This window comes from Uranotaenia lowii, chromosome 3, assembly GCF_029784155.1.
Source record: "Uranotaenia lowii strain MFRU-FL chromosome 3, ASM2978415v1, whole genome shotgun sequence".
Classification (NCBI taxonomy): domain Eukaryota; kingdom Metazoa; phylum Arthropoda; class Insecta; order Diptera; family Culicidae; genus Uranotaenia; species Uranotaenia lowii.
The window spans coordinates 168,225,589-168,251,852 of record NC_073693.1 but is presented as its reverse complement, the minus strand read 5'-3'; the positions used below and the strand labels follow the sequence as shown (position 1 = coordinate 168,251,852).

At 34.8% G+C, this 26,264-nt stretch overlaps 1 protein-coding gene across 2 annotated transcripts in view; it reads right to left on the bottom strand.

Annotated features, from left to right (window-relative positions):
• Positions 1 to 26,264, bottom strand: part of LOC129755451 (uncharacterized) — a 217,580-nt gene that overhangs the window by 103,100 nt on the left and 88,216 nt on the right. The gene's annotated exons all lie outside the window — the stretch shown is intronic.

Below are 26,264 nucleotides of genomic sequence, written 5' to 3'. Positions count from 1 at the left end.
TTTTCATCATCCGAATGCTTAATACAGTCAAATTGTACCAAATATCAAAAAGAGATTTGAAATATTTAGTTAACATCAAGTGTGTATGAAGCCATCCCCACTTACCCTATAGACTCCTAATTTTTAATATTTAAAAAAATCGCTTTTTTTCTTCATTTTTTATCATATTTTTTATTATTTTGGATAGATTACAAGTAAATCTTACATTTCATGTAGATTGAAACAGAGCATTAGTGTTATGAAATATGTAGATATGTTGATGTTTATTTCGATGGAATTTGTTAAATAAAATTGTTATTTGAAGAAAAAATCTAACACAATAACAACACAATTTGATTTTTGTTTTTTTTTCGGGAAAGATTCCCGTTAAAAATCCGCACTTTTTCAATAATATCCGATCAAACTGCACCTCTGATTTTTTTGTCATGACAAAATTACTCCGCACAAACCATTCCAAGTAAGGTTCAAGGAGAATTCTTGTTCGTTGTCCCCCACAATGTGTTCAAAGGTTCCTCACAACGGTCTCACAAATGTGTCGTTAGAGAAATCTTCAATGAAATTTCTCCATGAAAGCAATCTCCTAGCAGGAGGACAACTGATAAGAAATGTTTCTGACCTTAATTGCTGGTAGACAATAACAATACACCCCCGAAGACACCTCGATCAGCCCAAACAAATTTGATGAAGACCCTGGTGGTGGGTGACTATTCAACTAATTTCTTCCGAGACCTCCTTTCTCAGCCAAACCAGCCAGCTAGTTAAGGCCATGTGTAGAGCAATCAGCCAGTTGATGGAATTTGAAAGCCCCGCGAAAACTTTTGCGCCGATCAAGGGTGAGAACCGGGGCCAGTAGTAAAATATTGTTGTTGAATAGTCTGTTCACAACACAATTCGAAGCGCAGCATTTTGCTGTTCAGTGAAAGCTGGCAGCGAGCGAGTTCTTGCAATGAGGTCAGGCGTTCATTTATTTGCGCATAGCCGGGCTAGTCTAGTCGAGTTGAGGCGCATCTCGCTTTATTAACGAGCCCGATGAAATTATGGAAGAAACTGGCGGTATGCGCCTATTAAACTAAGCAAAACTACTGGTGGGGCGCGCATATGCGTGAGTAAGCTGGGAACTTGATTACCTGGCAATGGCGATGATGTTGTTGATGGCGATGATGAGAGGGGTTAAACCTTGATCTCGACATGGTTTCGAAAGTGAATCTGAGGAAGTGGACTGTTTTTGTTAGAATTTCACTTTCACTCGGCAGCGATGAGGTGAGTTGAGTGCATTGGCTTAGTTTTTTTTCTTGTCGCTCTCGGGATTTCTTTATTTTCTCCGATAATTGTTCTGCGGAGTTTTCTGTAGATTAATTTGATTAAATCACTCAAATGTACGATTTGCATTTAAAAGGTAATCAATAAGTTCGAATAAAAATTAAAATCACAATAATGTAAAATCATTAGGCCAGGACAAAAATGATTCGAATGGAAAGATAAGTTTCCTGTATTCGTTTATTTTCGACAATATGTGTGACATAACGAAATAATCCATATGAGTGAGATTTGGAGGGCTGGGGACTTTTTATTTCAACCTTTAAAGCTGTTTACAAAATATAACTTCGGAAAATTTGACCTGTGGTTTGTTGGCGTTCCGCTTTTGATGTTATTAGTTTCCTTGTGTATGAAATTTATTCTAAGGAGTCTCAATATTTTAAAATAAAGTCGGTGGTTATCAAAAATATTCCGAATGAAAAAAGTCCAAAAATAGTTTTATTTAAAAACATTATTAATTTAGACAGCTTTCTTCAATTTAAGTGTTTTATTTATTTTTTAAATTAGCAAAAGAACATCTATCCGACAATTATGAACATGTGGAGGTCCAACGAATGCTTTAACAGCGTTTTCGAATCTTCCGATAAATTTACAAAAACAAGTATTTTATTCGTGAGATGGCTGATAAAAATAAACACTACTTGTCAAAAAACGCCCTAAAGCACAATAAATGACCAATGTAAACTTACACAAGCACCTATTTGAAGTTTTTCATCTATATATGATGTTCTATCCTCAACCACTGTGATAAGCTTTTTGATGAAAGTCAGCTGGCATGCACTCAATTTTTGAACATTTCATACCACATAGGAAAAAAAAGTTTTACATGAGACAAGTTTAGGTATTCTGCACTTGTTTATTCTCGACAATATCAATGATCATGAGAATTGAATGATGAGCTCTTCATCACAAGAAATAGTTGGTCTTATGATAGTTACAAAATAACTGTAAAAGACAATTGATATATGTGCGACGGATTTATTACAACAAAATGTTAAAAAGTGTATTCAAACAGGGTTTATTGAATACCCTGTTCAAGGCCGAGACCAATACAGTCCCTCCACAAACATGGGTAACATACAATTATTAGTCATCGATCATTAGAACTGCTGATATCTACTGAACTGAAAGAAATTATTTCATACTATTATTTTTAGTTAATCGATAATATCATCAACATACATTAAAACATTATGTGTTCGCTTGATAGCAGTAAAATTGCTGTTTTAATAGATTTGATCATAAATCACTTCCATCTGTACCGTTGAGCCGTCAACACGTACGCCGGAGCATCGTATCGTTGCTGTGTACCTGCAGGAACATTTTTACATTATTTATTTTTTCCTTACCTGTATTTCAATCAGCACTTTTCAGTGCTAAAATTATTTTCATTTTCTTTTATTCATATTTTCTCTTTTCTTTCCAGCATGGGGAAGTCATCGGCCGGGTCAAGGGCCGGAAGAAAACGGATTGCCGAACCTAATTCGGGTCCATCGCCCAAAAAAGTTGAAATTTCCAATTCATTCGATGTCCTTCATAACATCGGTGATGAGGAAATATTCATATTTAATTCTGATAAGAGTACTAAGAAACCTTCTTCTTCTTATACTCTTAAAAATGAAAAGGTTCCACCAATTACGGTCACGATTTCTGACTTCAATGCCTTTCGAAAAGAAATCGTCACTTCCGTCAAGGATGTGAAGATTTCTTTTCAGATCGGTCGAAGGGGAACTGCTCGTATTTTGGCGGAATCTTTTAATGATTTTCAAAAGGTTTTAAATTATTTGAATAATAAAAAACACCAATTTTTTACGTACGACACTAGAAGTGATCGTCCATTTAAAGTTGTACTTCGTGGTCTCACTGGCGATCAGACACCGGATGAGATCACAGCTGAATTAAATTCTTTGTTAGGTTTTTCTCCAATTCAAGTAATTCAAATGAGGAAAAGAACCAACACGAATAATACCAGTAGTGTTGGTTTTGCTCCTGAACTTTATTTGATCCATTTTAAAAAGGATCAGGTTAATAATTTAAAAATTCTGGAAAAGGCTCGTCTTATGTTTCATTGTCGAGTAAAATTTGAACCTTTTCGTAAATCTACTACCAATTTTTTACAAAATATTACGCAATGTCGTCGTTGTCAAGCTTTTTGTCACGGCACTAAAAATTGTAGAATGAATGCCAGATGCATGTTTTGCGGCTCATTCGATCATGAAAAATCTAAATGCCTTTTTGGTGGTGATAAGCCAAAACAGAATTTTTTAAGTGTGCGAATTGCGCAGGTAATCATTCCTCGAATTCTCTAGACTGTCCCGTTAGGGCAAAAATTGTTGCTTCTAGGAAAAATCCCAAAGTTTCCAGAAAAGTTTCTTCTCCTCCTTCCTCTTTTTCGTCTTCACACGTCAGACCGGCAAACAACCTGCCTGTTCGCATTCAGCCTCGGCCTACATTGGAATCACGGCTGGGTAATACCCGAAGTGATTTTAATGTTACCTGGGCTGATTCTGCGCCCCAGACTCGTTGTTTATCGTTCTCAGAGGTGGTTGAAAATGGGTTTCCCTCTTCAGGTTTAACTAATAAAAATGGGAAAAAACCAAGTCTCAACGTTCATGCGAAGGCTTGGGAAAATCCCCGAAATTCAAATACTTGTTCTTCTCCTTCATTTTCTGATCCTAACAATTTTGTTGATTTGGGTGAGATTACTGAGGAAAAATTAAAATTTTTGCATCAAAATTTAATGGAAATGATGCAACTTATGTTGAAAGCAAATTCAATGTTTGAAGCTTTCCAAACTTCTTTTAATTATGCTAACAAAATTATTATGACTTTACGATTCCCTCATGGATCCAAATAGATGTTTAAATATTATGAATTGGAACGCTAGATCTTTGCTGGCTAACCAAGATGAATTCTTTTTATTTTTGAAAACTCAAAACATACATATTGCTGCCATCACTGAAACTTTTTTAAAGCCAGACAATAACTTGAAAAGCAATGCTTTCTTTAAAATTTTACGGAATGATCGACTTGATCGACAAGGTGGGGGTGTAGCTATTGTCATCAATAGTCGTCTCAAATTTAGACTTCTTCCTTCTTTCAATACAAAAGTCTTAGAAACAATTGGAATTGAATTAGAAACTTCTATGGGGAAAATTATAATTGTTGCCGCATATTTGCCTTTTCAATGTAGCGGTGAACAGAAGAATTTTTTGAAGGGAGATTTACAAAAACTCACCAGAAATAAATCTAAATTTTTTATTATTGGTGACTTTAATGCAAAACACCGATCTTGGAATAACATTTCATCAAATTCAAATGGGAATATTTTGTTTAATGACTGCTCTGCAGGTTATTATACTGTTGAATATCCTAATGGGCATACTTGTTTTTCTTCAATTAGAAATCCCTCCACAATTGATTTGGTTCTAACGGATTTAGGCGAGCATTGTAGTCAATTAGTTACTCATGCGGACCTCGATTCAGACCACCTTCCAGTAACATTTTCTTTATCCCAAAGTCCCATTGAAAACCCTTTAAAATCAACTTTTAATTTTCAAAAGGCTAACTGGGAGCGATATATGAATTTTATTGAACGTAATTTAGATGTAAACGTTCCATTGAATTCAATAGAAGATATTGATTTGGCTGTAGAAAATTTGACAACTTCAATAGTCAATGCTAGAGCCGCTTCAATACCTAAAGTTAAACATAAATTTAATCAACCTTTAATTGATGATGATCTTCAGTTTTTAATACGACTGAAAAACATTCGTCGACGCCAATATCAACGTACTAGGGATCCTTATTTAAAATTTATTTATTGCGACCTTCAAAAAGAGATCAAACGTCGTTTAAATTTCATTCGTAATGAAAATTTTGCAAAAGCAGTAGAGGACATAAAACCCTACTCAAAGCCTTTTTGGAAATTAACTAAAATTCTGAAAAAGCCCCAGAAGCCAATTCCTACTTTGAAAGATGGGGAGAAACTTCTTTTAACTAATTCAGAAAAAGCTCAAAAATTAGCCCAACAATTTGAGTCTGCTCATGATTTTAATTTAAACGTTGTAAGTCCAATTGATGCTCAAATTTCCCTTGAATTTGATGAAATTCTTTCTAAACAAAATGTATTTGAAACTTCTTGTGAGACAAATATTGATGAACTTAAATTGATTTTCAAAAAATTTAAAAATATGAAAGCTCCGGGGGAAGATGGGATTTTCTATATTCTTATTAAAAAGTTGCCTGAAAGCACTTTAAATTTTTTAGTTAAAATCTTCAACAAATGTTTTCACTTGGCTTATTTTCCCAATAAATGGAAAAATGCCAAAGTAACTCCAATTTTGAAACCTGGAAAAAGTGCTTCAGAGCCTTCAAGTTATCGACCAATTAGTTTGCTTCCTTCTTTAAGTAAACTATTTGAGAGAGTTATTTTGAATAGAATGATGATTCACATTAATCAGAATTCTATTTTCCCTGATGAACAATTTGGTTTTCGTCATGGACACTCTACTACACATCAACTTTTGAGTGTAACTAATATGATTAACGCTAGCAAATCTGAAGGTTATTCAACTGGTGTTGCTCTTATTGATATTGAAAAAGCTTTTGACAGTGTTTGGCACAAAGGTTTAGTAGCTAAATTAGCTCGATTTGATTTTCCTGTATATCTCACCAAAATTATTCAAAATTATTTGACTAGCCGAACCTTACAAGTAAGCTATCAAAATTCATGCTCTGAAAGGACTCCCATTAGAGCTGGGGTCCCTCAGGGCAGTATACTTGGGCCAATTTTATACAATATTTTTACTTCTGATCTTCCTGATGTACCAGAAGGAAAAGGTAGAAGATTATTTGCTGATGATACTTTGCTTTCAGCCAAAGGTCGAAATTTACGGGTGGTACGCAGTAGATTGCAACAAAATTTAAATTCCTTTTTGAATTACTTGAAAATGTGGAAAATTTCTCCTAACGCTTCCAAAACTCAACTTATTTTATTTCCCCATAAGCCAAGAGCAAATTCTTTAAAACCTAATGAAAATCATTCCATAACTTTTAATGGGGTTTCATTAGAATGGTCTGATCACGTGAAGTACTTGGGACTCACACTTGATCGGAATCTTACTTTTAAAAATCACATTGAAGATATTCAATCTAAATGTAATAAATACATTAAATCTCTTTATTCTCTCATCAACAGGAAATCCAGGTTGTGTCTGCGAAACAAGATGTTAATCTACAAACAGGTCTTTCGACCAGCGATAATGTATGCAGTTCCGATTTGGTCTAACTGCTGCGCGACGAGGAAGAAAGCCATCCAGAGGATTCAGAACAAGGTTCTGAAAATGATTTTGCGGCTTCCACCTTGGCACAGCACCGAAGATCTCCATCGGATTGCAGGCATAGAATCGATCGAAGAGATGGCCAACAAAATCATCTCCAACTTCAGAGGCAAATCGATGCAGTCTTCCATCGCAAAGATTCGTTCTCTTTACAATTAAGTTAGTTTTTAGGATTTAGGATTAAGTTTATACATCTTTTTTTTTTTTTTGCTTAACAGGATATTCTCCTTTAAATCAAATTATTTATTGCTAAAGCAAATTTAAATCAAACAAACAATGTTTAAAATTAACTGTATCAAAGAGTTGAACTGATCATAATTGATCTGAACACTTTAATTTAACTTTAATAATGTAACTTAAATGTAATGATTAAAAGACTAATAAAGACATATTTAAAAAAAAAAAAAAAAAAATAGATTTGATCATAAATAAACTATAAGCTGTCGAACTATCACATAAAATCAAATGTAATAAGGTTGACATCTTAAACCGTTAAGCTCCTTATGCGGGTAATTCAAAGATTCTAACCAATTGAATTTATTGTCAATCAATGCCAAAAGACATACACTTGTTAAACAGCTAATATTTTTTTTTGTCTAGAAAGAAACTAAGTTATGATATTCGACTAAGTTGTTTAGCGGAAAATTTCCTTTAAAGAATTTATAAATTGGCACGAAAACCATAAGCAGGCTCGGTTCCACAGAAGAAACAAAAGTGATGTTGATTTTTCAGTACAAAATATTCAATTTTCCCATATAAACTTAAAAGTTCAAATTTCCTCATGTAAACGTTACTTAAAAATTTTGCAAAAAATCATGGATGAGTTTTGGACCAAAACGAAGCTTTTAAGACCCCAGGGTTTGAGAAATTCAAAAATGACTCCAAGTCGACTCAGTCTAATGTCTCATGTAAGCACAAAGGACGAGTTTACACTTTCCAAAAGAAACTGAGCGAAAAAAACGCGAAAAATCAATAATATTTTAATAATTGACTAATGATTCTGGGAGAACTGCATTAAAATCTTCTTTTGTCCTCTCCACCTCTTTTGTATTTTTCCGAAAATCCTAAAGAAGGAATTAAATTAAGTTTAGGTATTTTATTGAAAAATCTAGATTGCATGCATGTTTATTGAACGTAAGCCTTAAAAAAAACAAAGTAGGTTTCAAATTTGTTCCGGCCCAATGAGGCTTTAAAATCCCACTATATATAACCTTTTTAAAGTTGCCAGTTTGCCAGGTTTTATCCGGGTTTGCCCAGATAATTGATACAAAATTTAGGAACAGTCCAGCCCGGCAATTTTTTGAGCCAATTTTGCAAAAATATTCATGAAAGGATTTTTCGCAGCTTAAAATACGATTTAAAATTTATTTTTGAATTTTGATGAAAAAAATATTTTTTCAAATCTTTCATCTTGATTTTTGTTGAGTAATTTCTGAGTTTTGACAAAATTTGCCCAGATATTGCCCGGATTCTTTGTCGTCGATTTAGAAATAACCAATATGAGTATCGTAATCCGGGGAAGACTGATCACTTTCTTCAATATTTTTCGATTATTTTTCCTGTTAAGAGAAATGTGGCATTTTTCATATTTTTAAAATCAGTATTGGACTCCTGTGAACGTAAAACATGGTTACAGAAATTTATTGAACTATTTAAAATTTGATTTAAAAATCGATTTCGTGTCATTTCAGAATTTGATACTTTGGTTAGCATTGATCAATCTCTACTTTGACCTTTTTAGCGAGTTTTCTTGATCATAAAGGATACAAAACACCTTCATAATATTTAAAAATACTAGTTTATCAGTTTTACCTTGCTTTTTAACGTTTTCTTATAAAAACATTTATCATCGAAAAATGAACAATTATGTTGCATACATTTAGGGGCAAAAATCAACATATCTTCATATGAAATTTTACCTTCTCACATTCCCCTTGTCCCCCCATTATTCCCATTTTCATTTTTACTTCGAAGTTAGGCATTTCATAGGGTTCCTATCCTTATGTCCTTATTTTTTAAATATCAAAAATTTATCATTAAATGACTATAGAAATAGTACTATAACTATACATATACAAAGAAAATAAATTGTTATTTTACATTCAATAACCCGTTTGCGTCTTTATGCTTTTTGGTATCATCAGGAGAGCTGTTTGTTTGCGAGCCTTTGAAAAATAGATATTTTAAGATTTGGAAATTATATTTTTATTAATAGTAAACAAATTCAAATACAAACCAAATTTTGCCTATTTGATACTCAATTAAAAGGCTTTCTAACGTAGAAAACAGTTTTCAAAAATTCAAATTATAGACTGAGTTATTGATGGTAATGTAGAAAAACTTATTGTTGGTAAAAGTTACCCCGGTGATCAAAGTTACCCTGTTTTACGGTATAGTTATTATTTGATAAATTATTTGTGGCAATTTTTGAACTTTGTGTTTATGCGGAACTTTAGCGTTCAGATATTATTTTGTTAGCGCATTAATTAGAAGCATTCCATATGCCGTGGACGACTGAAAATATTTATCCATTTAGATGAACCAATCAATGTTCGACACAAAAGCGCTATTCGCTAATTAGTCCGCTAACTATTTGTTAGTGGTTTAATTTGCCACTAAATTTTGATTGAGCTATCGAATCATAAAATTCATTTAATTTGTGGTTCCACAAATTATAGATCGCTCTATCCCAAAAAAATGGATTGCTTCTGATAGATAAATTCTAACAGGCATTTATCAGGCTCAGAAGACAGTGGGTGTCGTTCTAAATTCAATGAACGCTAGATAAGAAAATTGTTACTTCAAATGGTCCAAGTGGAGGAGTGCGTACTAGAATATGACGATAGGAATATTTTGGGTCATCTTTCACCACCACCGTGTGATAAACTTCCTTTTTTCCTTTAGCACTTTTTTCGAAGCAGTTAGAGTATGGCAATAAAAGTTGCTAAACAATAATTAACTGTTTTTAAGAAATTTCCACAAGCTTATTGTTTTTGATTGGTGAATTATTAACTTTTTAAAAAAACTGTTCATTCAACTAATTTCCCAGATCAGTTCATATTGAAATTAAAAAAAAAAATAACCGGTGAACGAACTGGTATGTTAAGGGGGGGTGGTAGGGTCTAACACTTTCAAAAAATCATTTTTTTTTTATTTTTTTTATTTTCTTATTTTAAAACATTTCAAGAATATTGTGTCAAATTTTCAAGTCAATTGAAGCAAAACTGTAGAAGTTATAGGCCTTTATCTCCTCCTATCTAATACTGCAAGAAAGCAAGAGCAGAAACTTCAAACGCGTTTTTCTCGAAAGCACATTTTTGAAGTCCGTGGACATCATCATTTGAAAACTACTTATCCGATTCTTTTCAAATTTGGAACATATTTTCTACATATAAAATACCAGACCCCAACGTTTTTCTTTTTTTTTTTACTTTGGGGAGATTTTATAGATAAAAAATGGCGGATTTTTTCGTGGAAAATCGTAGTTTTTACTTCAAACAGCCAAAACAATTTCATAAAATTTTTTGTTAAGTTAAATAAAAACGTTGGGGTCCAGAAAAACATCTATTAAAAATATTTTGCTCTGATTTTTTGACTTCAGATGATTCTAAGATACAGTGTCCACCGCAAATCCTGTTTTCTAAAAGGCATCCTCGAAAGTGCTCCGTCACCGGCACATTTTTCAATATTTTTCTACGAAAAAATCACTAAATGTTCTTTTAACAATGCTTTGTATAATGCAAAAAATTTGAATACATTTGTTTGAACGATAGCTCTAGAAAAAAATCGTGAAAATGGTGTTTTTTTTACCTCACATTAATTTTAGACAAGTAATGCTTGCTCCTAATTTAATAGTATGATTTGCTTTCCTTACCCAGACTTCATTTTAAAAAAAAATTAAAAAGCCTTTTATGATAGGTATCGCGAATTTTCACTCAATTGTTTAACCTTATCCAATAACACCTGAATAAGTATGTTCTTTTTGAGTGTTTTTTTCAATGATTTTTAATACGGCTCTATCAAGTTTTTCTCGTAGGCAGAATATAGTATACCGTCAAAGTTTATGATTATCATAGAAAATTTAATAAATCGAGCAATAGATGTACAAATATTTACATTTTTCGATGCCGTAAAATATTTACCCGGTATCACGGTTTTTTAAATATTTTTTTTTACAATTCAGCTACCATTATTTTTATTTACATAGTATACCGTCTCACGACATAACTTGACGAACATAATTCCTATAATTCAGCTACCAGTCTGGGCTAAAATGCATCAAAATGCAAATCAAAGATTCACCATATAAATCTCCTTTCCATATGCTGGAACATCATTGTATTGCATCGCACTTTTGTTAATTTCAATTTTTTTTTCATCCAAACATTAATTTTAATGATTTCAGCTAGTGGATTTTTGTGTAGTATTGTTAAACCCCAAATGTATGCAGTATTCAGATTAAAAAAAATTATGCAGTACCTGATCTAATAAAATTTCAATTTCTGTAATATGAAGAGATAAGAACAAGGTTCAAGAAATGGTTTGATTATCATCGTGTGCGTTTTTTTTTCTATTTTAAGTGCATTATAGAATTTGACAGCAAAATTAGTTTTTTTTCGAAAATATTTACGTATTTCAATTTATTCCTTTGTTGATAAAATATATAGAAAATATTATCCTGATTCCGCAGCTGAATTTTCAATTTACGAGGGCGTTTTCAGTGAAATATAAATTCTAGCTATTAATACTTTCTTTCCACTCAAGTAACTAGCTATTTATAGTTATATAAAATTAAAATCAGCTATCAGTAACAAATGATAAAAAGTAGTTTTGAGGAAAAAACCTTGCCTTTTGAAAAAATATAAAGGATCCCTCTGAGAAAAAAAATCCGTATTAATTTTTAAATAATAATGAATTCCACTTTCCATGTAGATCGTTTTTCTGATTCAGAAGATATTTTCCAGGAATGTTTTTTTTCGTTTTTCCAGTTTCTGTTCTGTAATTCGTAGGCAACACTTTTTTATGGCAAATTTTTCGTGTTTATTGTATCTCTGATCCAAAAGATGATATTCAAGAATGTTTTTGAAGGGGAAACAGTGCCCAAATTTTTCCAAAGTAGTGCAGTGAATGCATTGCTTCCATTCTCGAAGATGGAAACGGTGACCCAGATAAAGCAAAAGCCATCAAAAGAAAGGTGATGGACCCCCAGACCCATCGGTGCCATCGCCTTGTGTTTCCATAATTGGATCAATGAAAGTGCCAGATGACTCTGCTGATGGGGCGGTGCGATGGAACTTTCACGCCGCCTCATCCGATCGGGATTTTCTTCCATAGATCTCCTCAATAAGCAAAGCTTCTTGGTTTCACCGATCTCCGCCCGCAGTCTTTATGAAAATCACTTCGAGAGCGAAAAAAGTTGACCATAAAAGAGTAATTAATTCACAACCCCCATTAGAGTGGCGCGCTCGTCGATTAGAGAGAAGATGGTTAGTTTCTAATCTGGAAGTGCACATTTCAGTATTCTGACGGTGAAAGGATGAGAAAACAAGTCATAAAGTCGAATGGTATTTATTGAATCAATCTTGTTCCTATCCATAAGCTTCAGGATAGCCTAGAAACGAGTGACATTTCCCGACATCCTTCAAGTGTACGTCTATATAATAAACCTACGCACTGACATACAAAAAGCCGGTCGTTAGATGACAACTGGGCCTCTGGGTTACATCATGATATTAAAGGCAGCTCGAAAGATCCGATTGTTGATCTTATCCATTGGTTGGGATTACTAGTGAACTTTTTGATTGAACTGCAGTAGTACAGGTTTAACTAGTACTTTACCGGTGCCCACTGAAATACCAAACTTAAAGTCGGTCCATTACTCAGTCGATGATATTGACCAAAGAACGGTTAGCCAAACAGTTGTTCATAGTTCAAATGATGACGGTGTGTGTCCAGTCCATAGCTGGCACTTGGGCTGTTCGAATGGACATTTAAACTAGTTAAACCAGTTCCAATAACCTCCGATTTGCAGCCGCAGCTGATAAACGATGGATCCGATACCTTCTACTGGTCGACCAACTAAAAACTAAACTTTTAAAACAAGCAAAGCGATGTGCGGTGAGCAAGCGCCAAAGTCGTTTTCTTTCCTGAAACGCCTTCTCGAATCCAGCATGAGCCAGGTAACGTTTTTTGCTATTATCGGATGTTCAACTGTGTTATGATTGTCGGATCGGATCGTGTTCGATAGTGGCCGACGCATTTTGCTTAGTCTCTGAAACACCATGCATTTGCCCACAAGGTCTTGCAAATGGCTTTTGGCAGATTTGTTCACTTGTAATAAAACGTTCATGGCGGTATTTGAATAGTTATTTCTATATTTACTTGCGTTTTATTTACAATCCAGTGTTTCTTCCATCAGATTGTATTTCAAGGAATAATACTAAAAATATTTGAAAGATAAATACTTTGATACTCTGATAATAGAACATAGCAAAAAAATGTGAAAAATATGGTCATCTGTCAATTATGTTCGGAGACAGTGAAAGCTCTTAAGTCTCAGTCCCCTTGTAGACTATCAACTCTCCCCTGGGATCGGTATGGACCATTTTCAAAACCACTGATCAAAATCATCAGACCAGGTAAATTCTATGAAAAAGAAAAAAACGCGGAAACTAAAATTTGAGTTTTTTCTTTTGTATGCTCTCATATCACCAAAATTTCATGTAAGCGAAATAAAGGTATAATGACCACCTTAAGAAGAACGCTTATTGAACCAGCTAGGGTAAATGCCATGTGGTTTATGTATAGGTGGGGACAAGACTACCGTTGCACGAGTGTGAGAATCAGTTTTTTCAATGTTTTGATTGCTACGTCACAAACGTTCATTGGCGTCTCGACGTTGAGGTCGCCTTGCGACGACCATTTTCATACGTATGGAAATGGAAGTGATAATCAAAGTACTTATGTTCAAAATTGAATTGCATTATCCTTTCTCGCAAAAGCGATTAAATAATTTCCAAATGATTTCAAATACTAACACATCTTGTACTGTTTGTACATTTTGAGTAGTTCAATCATGAAATTTTTGTAAGAAATTCGAGAAACTGGCACTGGCACTTTATTTTAAAAAGACAATCTTTAACCTGAACCTGAAAACTGCGTGTGAAATCTTGATTTGAGTATCATATCGGATATGGGAAACGTGAAATTCAAAATTTGAACTCTCAATCGAAAAGAACATCTTACTTTTTGTATTTTTTATTGCATTTTCGGAATTTTTGAAACAGAAGATGTTTATGAAATAAAGAAATATTTTTTATTTGTGTTCTGAAAAAATGAAAACAGACCAAAGATTTCTATTTAAAAACTAAGTTCGAACGGATTCCTCTTAAGTCCACAACTTATTTTGCTCCGCCAGTTTCTTCTAGGAACTTTTGACGCACCAAAACGCAGCCGTTGTTGCTGGTTCCGATTTCAGAAGAGTTTTTGCCGGACAGAATTTTGGGAGCAAACTACTCCCTTTTGCAGCGGAATCCGTCAAACTACTTCGAGAACCCGAAAAATGAAATTGAAAAATTAAATTTTAAACGCACCGAGAATAATTATGCATTCAAAACACGACGGCATCTCGAAAATTTAGCAACATGCTTCAACGTCAATAACAAACATTCTGGGACGTTGCTACGGCTTCCTTGGTGCGTTGAACGTTCGCCACCGCGACGGCGTCGTGTTACGTCACAATCGTTCATAAACAACTGTATGGATACAACAAACTAACACTAAAGTTTTTGGTTGTCCCCACCTATAGTTAAACCACATGGGGGTAAATGTACCCGACCTTGGCACCTAAGGCACGGTTTACCCATTTTTTCAAGATTCCAACCTTCCTGTTGAGTGCACCATAGAACATCCTTTGAAGAATTTACTTGCTAACTTGCTTAGAGTTCAACAAAAATATGTTTTCTCTATTAGGATATATTGACAGTTCTACACGAACACCACCTTAGCAAAAGGCCTCAGCCCTAACCTCAAACCATGAGAGAACAGGATCGATTTTTGAGACGGGCGCACGATAAACGCGATTTTCCGGTACTTATATCGACTAATTCGTCCTGTGGAAAAGCGATACACAGATGTTCGTGTTTTGATTTTTTTGGGTGTTCAGGGTTGCCAAGTGCATTAATATTTGGAAAATGATTATATTTTTTTGATTGCATTTTTATTGAAAACCCTTTTTATGAGCAACTTCTCGTAGTTCAAAGTCAACATAAACGGGGCTAATAAACTTGTTAGTAACAGTGAATGATTTTGCATTCATTTAGAAGTTAGAAACAACTCTTTTTTAATCTACCAAGCAATACATGAGAGTATATTTCAGATGATTTGAATTCACCTTGAAAATTCATTAGCAAAAGATGGCTTATCTTCATCCACTTAGGGACGTCCCGTAATGAATTCAAACGTTTAGCTGTTGATAGTTAAAAATAATAAAAAAAATCAGAAATATTACAATTAGTTTAAAACATGCAAATACTGATTCAAGTAACGAACCTAGCATCACTGGTGAGGCCGCTAGCAAATCAAAATTTGAGGTTATGGCTGAGGCCAATTTTTCGTCAATTTATTTATTCCGCCAAACAGTGTAGGCTACATATATATAATAACTTAAACCTAGAGATTACAATGTTCAAATAAGCTTAATAATAATAATTTTTCTTTACATTTACAAAGTCAGGTTCTTCGGTGCCTGTTACCGTAAAAACCTTTTTTCAGCTGCTGTTTTGACATAGTTAAGTCTATATTCTCATAATGTTTATTATAACTATACATTAAACAATTAACAGGACTATATTTTCCATAATCAGTTCGAGTAGAGGTTATAATGAAAAGATTTCTTGTTCTTAAATGACGGCAAGGACAATAAAAGTTTAATTGATTTAGTAGATAAGCAGACTGAACGCGCTGATTAATTATGTCGTTTACAAAACAGATTGCAGCAAACTCTCTTCTTACACTTAATGTTTCCATGTTTATAAGCAGGCAACGTGATTCATAGCTAGGTAATTGGTTCTGAGACCATCCTAAATTTCGTAAAGCGAATAGAACAAATTGTTTCTGGACTGATTCCAAACGGTTTTTATGTAAAATTTGAAAAGGCGACCACACAACGCTACAATACTCAAGAATAGATCTAACATAAGCTGTGTACAATGTTTTTATTGTGTATGGGTCTTTAAAATTATAACTGAAACGTTTTATAAATGCTAACATACCGTTTGATTTCTGGATTATTGAGTTATAGTGATCTACAAAGGTAAGTTTTGAGTCCAATATAACTCCAAGGTCTCTAATCTTGTTGACTCTCTCGACAGGATCATCTCCCAATTTGACAATTTCATATGACTGACATTTTCTTCTGGTAAATACAATATTTGAACATTTTGCCACGTTAAGTTTGAGCAGACTTTTAGTGCACCATTTGTTAAATACATTAACTTCGTTTTGAAAGATTCTAAAGTCTTCTTCGCTATTCACTTTCATATAAAGTTTCATATCATCAGCATAAATTAGCACATTTGACTGCTTGAGAAGACAAGTTATATCATTTACGTATAAAATAAATAATAAGGGGCCGAGATGGGAGCCTTGAGGCACACCAGAAGTAACGGAGATACTTTTTGAAAGTGAACCATTAAATCTAACAACTTGTGAGCGGTTCGTTAAATAGGACCTTATCCATTTCAGTAGGTGTGAACTGAAACCCTGTTTATTTAATTTAAAAATTAACATGGGGATGTCAATTCTGTCAAAAGCTTTACTGAAGTCCGTGTATAAAGCCTGTACAGAATTACCGCGATCCATACAGCTAATATTATAGGTAACAAACTCGAGTAAATTAGTGGCTGTAGATCTTCCTTTAACAAATCCATGTTGCTTTTCAGTAATGAGTGTTTTAATTTGGTTATATATTTTTGCATTCACTATAGCTTCGAAAAGTTTTGGTATGCACGATAAAATGGCTATGCCCCTGTAATTGTTTATGTCAGATTTTTTTCCTGATTTGAATATGGGTACAAGAAATGATTCTTTCCATACTTGAGGAAAAACACCTGATTTCAATGAAGAGTTAAATAGAAGAAACAATGGCATACTCAGTTCATTTACTAGATTTTTTAAAATAAGTGGAGGAATTCCATCAGGCCCGGGCCCTTTAGTGCTGTCTAAGGAAGAAATGGTTTTACATATTTCTTCAAAGGAAATTGATTCTACTACAGTAAGTACCGTTGAATCAGAGAGATAACTAAAAAACGAAGTATCACGATCTTGCTCGGAAAAACTAGTGTAAACATTTTGGAAAAAGTCGGCGAATAGATTACAAATTTCGTCGGAATTTTGACCTTCTATGCTGCCAAAGTGCATGCGAGATGGAAAACTATTATTTTTTAATTTTGTATTGACATATCTAAAAAAGTTTCTTGGGTTCGATTTTATGTTTTGCTCAATTTTTATATTATAGTCTTGGAAAGAAGTATTTAAGCGTATTGCTAGTCGATTACTGGCTTCTTGGTGTTCTAACTTAGTGACTAATGATGGATTCTTTTTCCAGTTTTTATGTGCCTTCTGCTTTTTATTTCTTAAATGCACAAGCTCTTTCGTGAACCATGGCGGATTTTTGTTATTATTTGTTCGTCGCTTTAATTTTGTTGGAACGTATTCATTGAGAATATTACCAAGAATTTTGTAAAAAATCTCCACTTGATTGTCTGTTGAGTTTTCAGCTCGGAATATTGTTTGCCAATCAACAACTTGTAATTTTGTTTTAATCATATTATAGTTAGCATGAAAAAAGTCAAACGTCTCTATAAACTCGTAATCATCTGGTAAACGTTTTTGATCAGGACATATGATTGAGAATTCGATAGCAGTGTGGAAGACCTCGTTTTTCCAAATTGGATCTGAAGCTTCTACAACACAAAAATCATCAGTCAAATTGGAAAATAATAAGTCCAGATATCGACTACAGGCATTTTTTACATGATTTATTTGATTAAGACACAAAGAAGCAAGATTATCAAAAAGAATTTGTCAATACTATCGTCCGTATTTACCCTTATGGAACTTTCAGGAATGTGAGCAAAATGTATGCAAAGTACTCACTGCGGTGCTCCAATTACTTGGCCGCCGTACCAATTGTTTGCCGTTTCGATGATCCGATTCTTGGCCACCAGCAATGGGCAATAGATCTTTACCAACAATGCTCAATTGACAGTTAACAGAATCGTTGGCTATTCAGAATATAAGGCCACTGACAGAATGACGTCAGCTGAGCGTAAAGTTCTATGCGACGATGGAACACCAGGCTTCACTCATACAACAAAAAGGCTTTTGAAAACATTGATGAAATTTGGTTGGAAGGGAAGAACAAAATAAGCTTTCATTTAAAAAAGTCGGAAGTCCAGAATTTCCGCAATTTTTTTTTCATTTTTAAAACTTTAAACTTTTTACTCATTCAAACAAAGTGATGATTATAAACACTTCAGGTTGTTTCAGAATATTTGTGTATGAACAAGAATCATTGGTTTATGAATGACAACCAAACCTTCATCAGAGGGACCGATTCAGAAACGAATTATGACCGCGAGTGGTTTGAACTTTCTCTTCTTTATGAACATTAAATCCCTTTGATGAAATCTAAACTAACATATTTTGTAAGCAAACTTTTTAAACCAAACCCTTCAAAAAATGTTTCCAATATCTATATAGTTGATACAAGTTACTAACGAAGGACTTATAAAATCTGAATAAAGCCAATCAATCTAGGAAAAGTATTTCAGATGGCATGGGCTGATCTAGACTAGTCCAGGTTTTCAACGTAGAGTTTAAAAAAAAAAGTTGGTGTAGTCCAGCTGCCAGAATATTGAGGTAAAATATCCGTATCTGGCACCGATTGATTCACATTCCTCATTACACATTCCTTTTTTTTAAAAGATTTCACAGTTCATCATTTTTGCGAAGTTTGTCAAAATAAAAATCAAATACGTCTTGAACGGGAGTAATACTGAAAGGTTTGAGCCGAGTCAAATAAACGAATTATTAAAAAAAACGACTTGAACGTGGTTGTTGTGAAAGTGGTATTGTAACGTTGAATTGAATTATCTTATTTTGAACTTTTCTCATCGATTACATTTTTCCAAATATTGAAAAAATTGCTTAGATTTTCTCAGTTTTTTTTGGAGAATTTCCTGACTTGAATGCTAACTGGACAAATTCAGGAATTCTAAACCTAAAGACAGATTCATTCACGACATTTCTATGGTTTTGTGCATCATGATATGTTGTCATTTATAAATCATTGTTTAAATTATTTCTTTTGGTTTTTTATAGACCATACGATTATAAGGGTTATTTTCACTACCAAACAACTATCTTCATATTGTGGAGTTTGGCTTCATAAAGTAAGAAATTGAAAAATTCTTAGAATGGTATTTTAAAATTTTGCCCTTTTGAATTTGTTAGCTGAGATTATGAGCTTCTAGCAAGAGCCATCTCGAATGCACGGGGCGTGGCGCAGTGGTTTGACACGCCAAATAGTTTCTGTTTCCCAAAAAAAAACTAGAACAAAAATCCAAAAAATTAAATCTGAGTATATGGTTCCCGAGCAATAGAAAACGATCCTAAAACTCAATTAATTATGTATTTTATATACTAAAGTCATAAATTGCCATCGATCTAACAGTTTTTGATAAGAAAAACGTCTTAAGTCTTGTGAGTTGCTTAATTTCACTAAGTGTTTTTTTTTTATTTTTCGACCCACTGTGTTCTGTAGGAGACCACGTGGTCTCTGTTCGGCAGACTGCAATGCAAATGCTGTTGGCACGCATACCAATGTACCTTCGATTCATGGTTCCCAAATAGCGATTTTTGCATTTAAATGCTTGGATATGACTTTTAGTTAGTCGAATCACTTATGTTCTCCAACTTATTTCGAAGCTTAAGTTGATAGAAACGGTCTTATCATACAACCCAATAAGTATGAAAACATTTGTGCGTAGTTTTAAATGAATTTTAATGGAAAACATCAGCCCATAAATACCTCTTCAATGAACATGTATTTTTTCCAGCTTCCAACACTGGTGGTGTATTTCGATCGAAGTTGCATGCCAAGAAAAGGAACAGAATTAGTTTTAAATTTCTATTCAAAACCTAAATAAATATTCATTCTTTTGTCGTTCTAGTATTTTTTTTTAATTTTTTGCCGAGTTTAACTGTAGGCATGAGTATTTATTGCAAATTTTTCAAATGAATGCCCGCGTTTGAAATCGCATGTGAATTTAACAGTTGCACTAGAAAGGTGAATTCTTCTGATTTTCATACGGTGGTTTCTAACATGATTGCCTCGGATGGAGATCGTAGTACAAACAATTAAAAAACTCGGTGTGCACATATTTGAAACAAATTATTCTCTTCGCAATAAAAATATATTCAACATTTTTTAGCTAAATTTGGACCTGAAAAACTTTAAAAGGCATGTTGGCATGCCAAGATAAGGACCATGCCAAAATAGGGCTCACTTACCCTATAATATGTGAGCTATTTTATTGTTTCGTGTTCAGACACTAAAAAAGTCTAATTCCTAACAGGCTGAAACTTCAAAAAGTAGATAAAAAAGTGTAAAAATTCATTTTTTTTTGCCGAAAGCTGAGAATCAGTCACTGTAGGAACATAATGATAACTTCCACTGGGGCAGTTTAAGCACAATTAATCCGGGCACGATGAGCATTTTCTGCCATAGAATCTAGCAGCAAATTCAACTGGATGAAGTCAACTGAATCCTCATAATATTGTTTTAGTGATATTGGCGTTATTATACATCGTATGGAGATGAAAATTGACCATGATAGTTTTAAGGGACGAGCAATAGATTACAGGTATCAAATTCAGGGTCAGGGGATAGGTTGCCGAAATCACAGAAAAATCTGTGATTTCACAGATTTTTAAGCAAACTTTCGCAACAGAATCTGTGTCACAAAACAAAGAATTTTGAAATACTCACAAATTTCACGGATTTTTTGAATTTTGAATGGATTTCGAAGTTATATTTTTTTACCGATATAAAATTAAGATTTCTTACCTTGAATTAGAAAGGTATGATGGTTATTGATTTTTCCCAATTAAAATGTTAAAAAGACCCAATTTACCATGAACTTTCAATGAAATTGAAGGACACAGCATCACAGAAAAACATCACAGAATTTTTGGGTAAAATCACAGAATGTTTTTCGGCAACCCTGGTCAGCGATCGACCAAAGGAATCGTCCATATTACTGTTTACTGTTTTTTACGATTTTGACGTTATTATACATTGGATGAGAATGAAAATTGGTACACGAAAGTTCTCAGGAATGAGCAATCGATTTCAGTTTTCAAAGTTTGTGTTATTGACCGCCACAAGGGGTCGTCCATATAACACAAACACTGTTTTAGCGATATTGACGTCATTATACATCGGATTAAGATGAAAATTTTCACACAGAAGTTTTCAGGTATGAGCAATCGATGTCACATATCAAATTTTGTGGAAAACGTTAAAAAAGTCCATATTAACTGGTCAAAGTTTTTGAGATATTGGCGCTAATAAACATTCGATTGGGATAAAAAAATTCGCACGGGAGTTTTGAGACATTTAAGGAGTCAAATTTTGGGTCAGGGATCCGCGGGAGAGGTCATCCATAGTAATTGTTCACTGCTTTTGCGTTATTGTTGTGACTATTCATCAGATTGAGATGAAATTTTGTCCACGAGATTTTGAGGGGCAGACAATCGATTTCAGAAGACATATTTTGGATCGGAGGTAGGAAAAGGGTCGTATATACTAATTGTTCGTTGTCTTCGTGATATTTTTGTGAATATTCGTAGCATTTTAATGAAAATTTGCACATGAAAGTTTTTCAGCATAGGCAACTGATTTCAATAGTAAAATGTTGGACAAAGAATCGGCGAAAGGGATGGTCCATACTAATTATTACGTTATCAGGCATCGGATCTAGACGAAAATTCATACATGAAAAATTTGCAGGATGGGAAATCGATTCCTGATTTCTAATTTTGTGAACGACGACAGGAAAGGGGTCGTCCATATGAACTGTACAATGTTTAAGAAATAATTGCATTATTATTCATGGGATTGGGACGAAAATTTATACGCGGAAGTGTATCAAAACGGATTATAGATTCCTGGATTAAAATTTGGAATCAGACGACAGAAAATGGATCTGATTTCAAATTTGGCATATTAGGCAGATCCAGATTTGGATTTACCTGAATTCAAATTTGGTATCAGTCGACAGAAAAAAGGGTGGTCATATATGCTGTTGATTGCTTTTGCAATATATTCGTTGTTATGAATCCGAACAAGATGAAAACATATACAGATACACGGATGTTCTTCTCAAGGCAAACAAAAGGGCTTTCATAAATACCGTCAAACGGGGCATCATGAAAAAGCAGGGTTACATGCAACAATTGTATACCACTACACTCATTCAATTTTCATATCAATATACTGTAATAAAGTTATCATTGAATGTTAACAAATTGATGATGACCTAGTTTTTAAAGTTTTTGATTCTCATAACCAATTTTAAAAATCGAGCAACAGATGTACAAATTTTTACATTTTTCGATGCCGCAAAAAACTTTACCTTGTTTGACGGATTGGATTAATGATATCACCTACAAACTTCATATTGCTTTCATTATCCAACACCAACACTGTTGGTGTATAAATATTTTTCGGAAAATTACCAAATATTTTTAAACAAATATTTTTATAATTCAGTTAGCTGACTGGGGCAAAATGCAACAAAATGCAAATCAGTACTAAATCTCATAAATTGCGTTTCCATATGCTGGGATATGATTGTTTAGCATTATGCGTTTGTTAACATTAAAATTTCATCCATCTTAAGATTTATTTAGATGATCTAAGATAATAGAATATTTTGTAGTATTTCTAACCCCTAAATGTATGCAGCATATTTACACTTTTTTCTTATAAACATTTTTGACAGAAAAAAATTTAATTCGAACAAAACCAAAAATTACTATGCGTTATGAAATCACAAATGTATCAAAAACTTTAAATTTTCAAACGTTTTCATTTGATTTTTCGTTCTTCTTTCTGAAGGAAGGAATGAATCATCCCTGTATGTTTAAGTGTGTTCGTAGAGAAGGCTTCGAAAGTTGCAGAAATAAGTTTTTTGTTCAGTCATCAGCCAGTTGACTAATGTTCAGATGAGCAACCAAATCAAAGGCGCAAGTCTTTCATTGTCATTCATTTGTTTCCCTTTTTTCAATGCTTCTCACACATCTATGCTGCACATCCAAGATCAGTCAACTCTTAAAGATTAATAGCTTCGGGCACATTAGGCTTGAATGGGGTATGATTCGAAGTCAGAAGGTGCAATTTAAAAAAGCTTAGGTTGCTAATGACTTTTTTGGGCAATAATTGAAAGTCTAATATGTTTTCAACCTAATGAAATCACTTTTTTTAAATTTAAATTCGTTGTAAATATATCCGGTTTTAATATATATACATATGTATGTAGTTATTTCCCCAAGAGTAACTAATTCTGTTGAGATCTTATGAGTATGAACTTTTTGCTTCAATATTCATGTTTTGCGAATATAATCACAGAGAACAGACGTACAAGCTCGAACAAAAAATCTTCCAAAAAGTTTGTAAAATTTCAAATGCTGACATTCAAAAAATACGTTAGAAATTGACTTGAAATAGTGCCATCTATTGCGCCGTTCAAAAGTTATAAATCAAATTTCCAGGTGGCCAGTTTTCGAAAAGGCCCAGCCAAAAAACAAAAAAATTGTTCAAAACTATCGTTGGAAATTTTACACAAGTTTCGTGAGCTAGCTTGTATGTCTGTTCTCTGTGTTATAATTAAGGTTTTTAATGAATGATATTGCTTAAATAGATAAATAATTTTATGAAAACAAAAAATTTGATCTCTCCTAGGCCTTAGAAAATTAAATGTTTTCAAGATATAATAAGACATTAATAATACTTTAAAAGTCTATCACCTCTTGAAACTTGTACCCATACTCAAACCCAACTTAGTTTATCATTTGACATGGTTAGCAAAAGTTGCTTCAGTAGTTTTTCGCTTTATTTCACAGCCTTACAGCTGCGGACAAAAATAATTCATGCAGCCTAAGTCGAACGGATATTATCTAAAAAAAACCGTGTCACCCGCAGACTAAACCACTCCCTTTTCTGGATAGCTAGATAGAGTACAAGTAAGACCCGCTCGAATAGCAACGAATGGCCACGGCAAAACCCCAGATTAGGTGTAGCCTTTGCCGTGAACCTCTCTCGGGAGGGACCAAACTAGTCTATCGGGGCAGTACAGAAATGCCTGCGGTCTGTATCGTGGCGGTTTTTTGGATCAACACATACACGGTAATCACAATGTTGTGTCGAGTACTCCTTTCACTAATGGATAGTTGCGGGTTGAATATTTCTATATTTAAATTTTGAAAGGTACACGTCTGGGGCAATTTATTGTCTGGACGTAAATGCCAAAAAGTAACGACAGCTTATACGAAAAGACTTCACTTTAAATTGCTCGAGCATTGAACGAGTGGCTCGGCTAAATCACTTATCATCCGTTTTGAAAACTTATGTTAGACTAATTTGCAAAGGTGAATTAGTCTACCATTATTTTATGGTTGCTAACTATACATGTAACTACCTTCACTGAATAATGAACTTATTTTACACTAATCAAGCCTTTATCACGACGAGCCATGGTACTCTCGGTAAAGTTTGTGGAAGACGAAGTGAATGGATGTCGGATGAAACCTGGAGGATGATCGATGATCGGAGAAAGGCGAAAGTCGGAATTGAGCAGGCATGTACCGGGTCAGCCAAAGCAGCCGCCCGCTTACGATATGCGGAGCTGGAAAAGGCAGTTAAACGAGCTTGTAGACGAGACAAGAGAGCCTGGACAAACTCCCTAGCCGAAGAGGGAGAAAGAGCCGCCGCCATTGGAGATATCCGATTATTATATGATATTTCTCGCCGCCTTAGTGGTGCAAGGACTAATGCAAGAATGCCGCTGAAAAACCGAGCAGGTCAGCTGCTGACAGATCGAACAGATCAGCTCAAGCGTTGGACTGAGCATTTTGATCAACTTTTTCGAGTTACAAATAGCAATGGCCAACAGAACCCGCAGCTCGAGGCGCCAACAGTAAGTCGCATTAATGGCGTCAACTCGGAAGCGCCCTCGCTGGCTGAAATAGAAGCGGCAATCAAGGACATGAAATCCAACAAAGCGCCTGGAATCGATTGCATTCCTGCTGAAATGCTCAAAGCCGACCCTGCCTTGTCAGCACAAATGTTGCACCGTCTATTCGCTGACATTTGGGATACTGCAACATTCCCGGCCGACTGGATGCAGGGTATCCTCGTAAAGGTCCCAAAGAAAGGAGACCTAACAGAGTGCGGTAACTGGCGTGGCATAACTTTGATCTGTACAACCCTCAAAGTCCTCTGCAAAGTGATCCTGAACAGGATCCAGGAGAAAATCGACGCTACACTCCGACGGCAACAAGCTGGATTCCGATCCGGACGATCATGTGTGGACCACATCACAACGCTACGAATAATACTGGAACAAATCAACGAATTCCAGGACTCTCTTCTGCTGGTGTTCGTTGATTTCGAAAAAGCATTTGACCGACTGAACCACGAAAACATCTGGGCTGCTCTTAGACGACGAGGGGTCCCAGAGAAACTAATCCATCTCATCGAAGCACAGTACGAGGGATTTTCGTGCAAGGTCTTGCACGACGGTGTCTTGTCCGAACCAATCCCGGTAACTGCTGGAGTGAGACAAGGATGTATTTTGTCACCGCTGCTTTTTCTCATCGTAATGGATGAGATCTTGACTGGATCGATTGACTGTAGACCAAACCGAGGATTGCCGTGGAATCCTTCAACCATGGAGAAACTGAACGACCTTGACCTGGCAGACGATATTGTTTTGCTCGCCCAAACACAACAAGACATGCAGAGCAAACTCGACGACCTCACCGAAAGCTCCATGGCAGCAGGTCTCAAAATCAATGTCGGAAAGACCAAGTCGATGGAAATCAATACAGAAAATCGTTCCAATTTCGTGGTAGCTGGACAACAGGTTGAGACAGTGGAGTGCTTCCAGTATCTTGGTAGCCAGATTACGCCTGATGGTGGGACCAAGAAGGACATCGAGACCCGGATCAGAAAAGCCCGATTTGCGTTTGCGAGTCTCCGAAACATCTGGCGGTCACGCCAGATCTCTCTACGAACTAAGATCCGAATCTTCAACTCAAACGTCAAATCCGTATTGCTGTACGGGTGTGAAACTTGGTGCACATATGCGGTGACGACGCGAAAACTGCAAGTTTTTGTGAATCGCTGCCTGCGGAACATCATCCGCGCTTGGTGGCCTGGCAACTGGATCTCAAATGTTGAACTTCATCGCCGGTGTCATCAAAAGGCGCTAGAAATCGAGATTCGGGAACGTAAGTGGAGATGGATTGGGCACACGC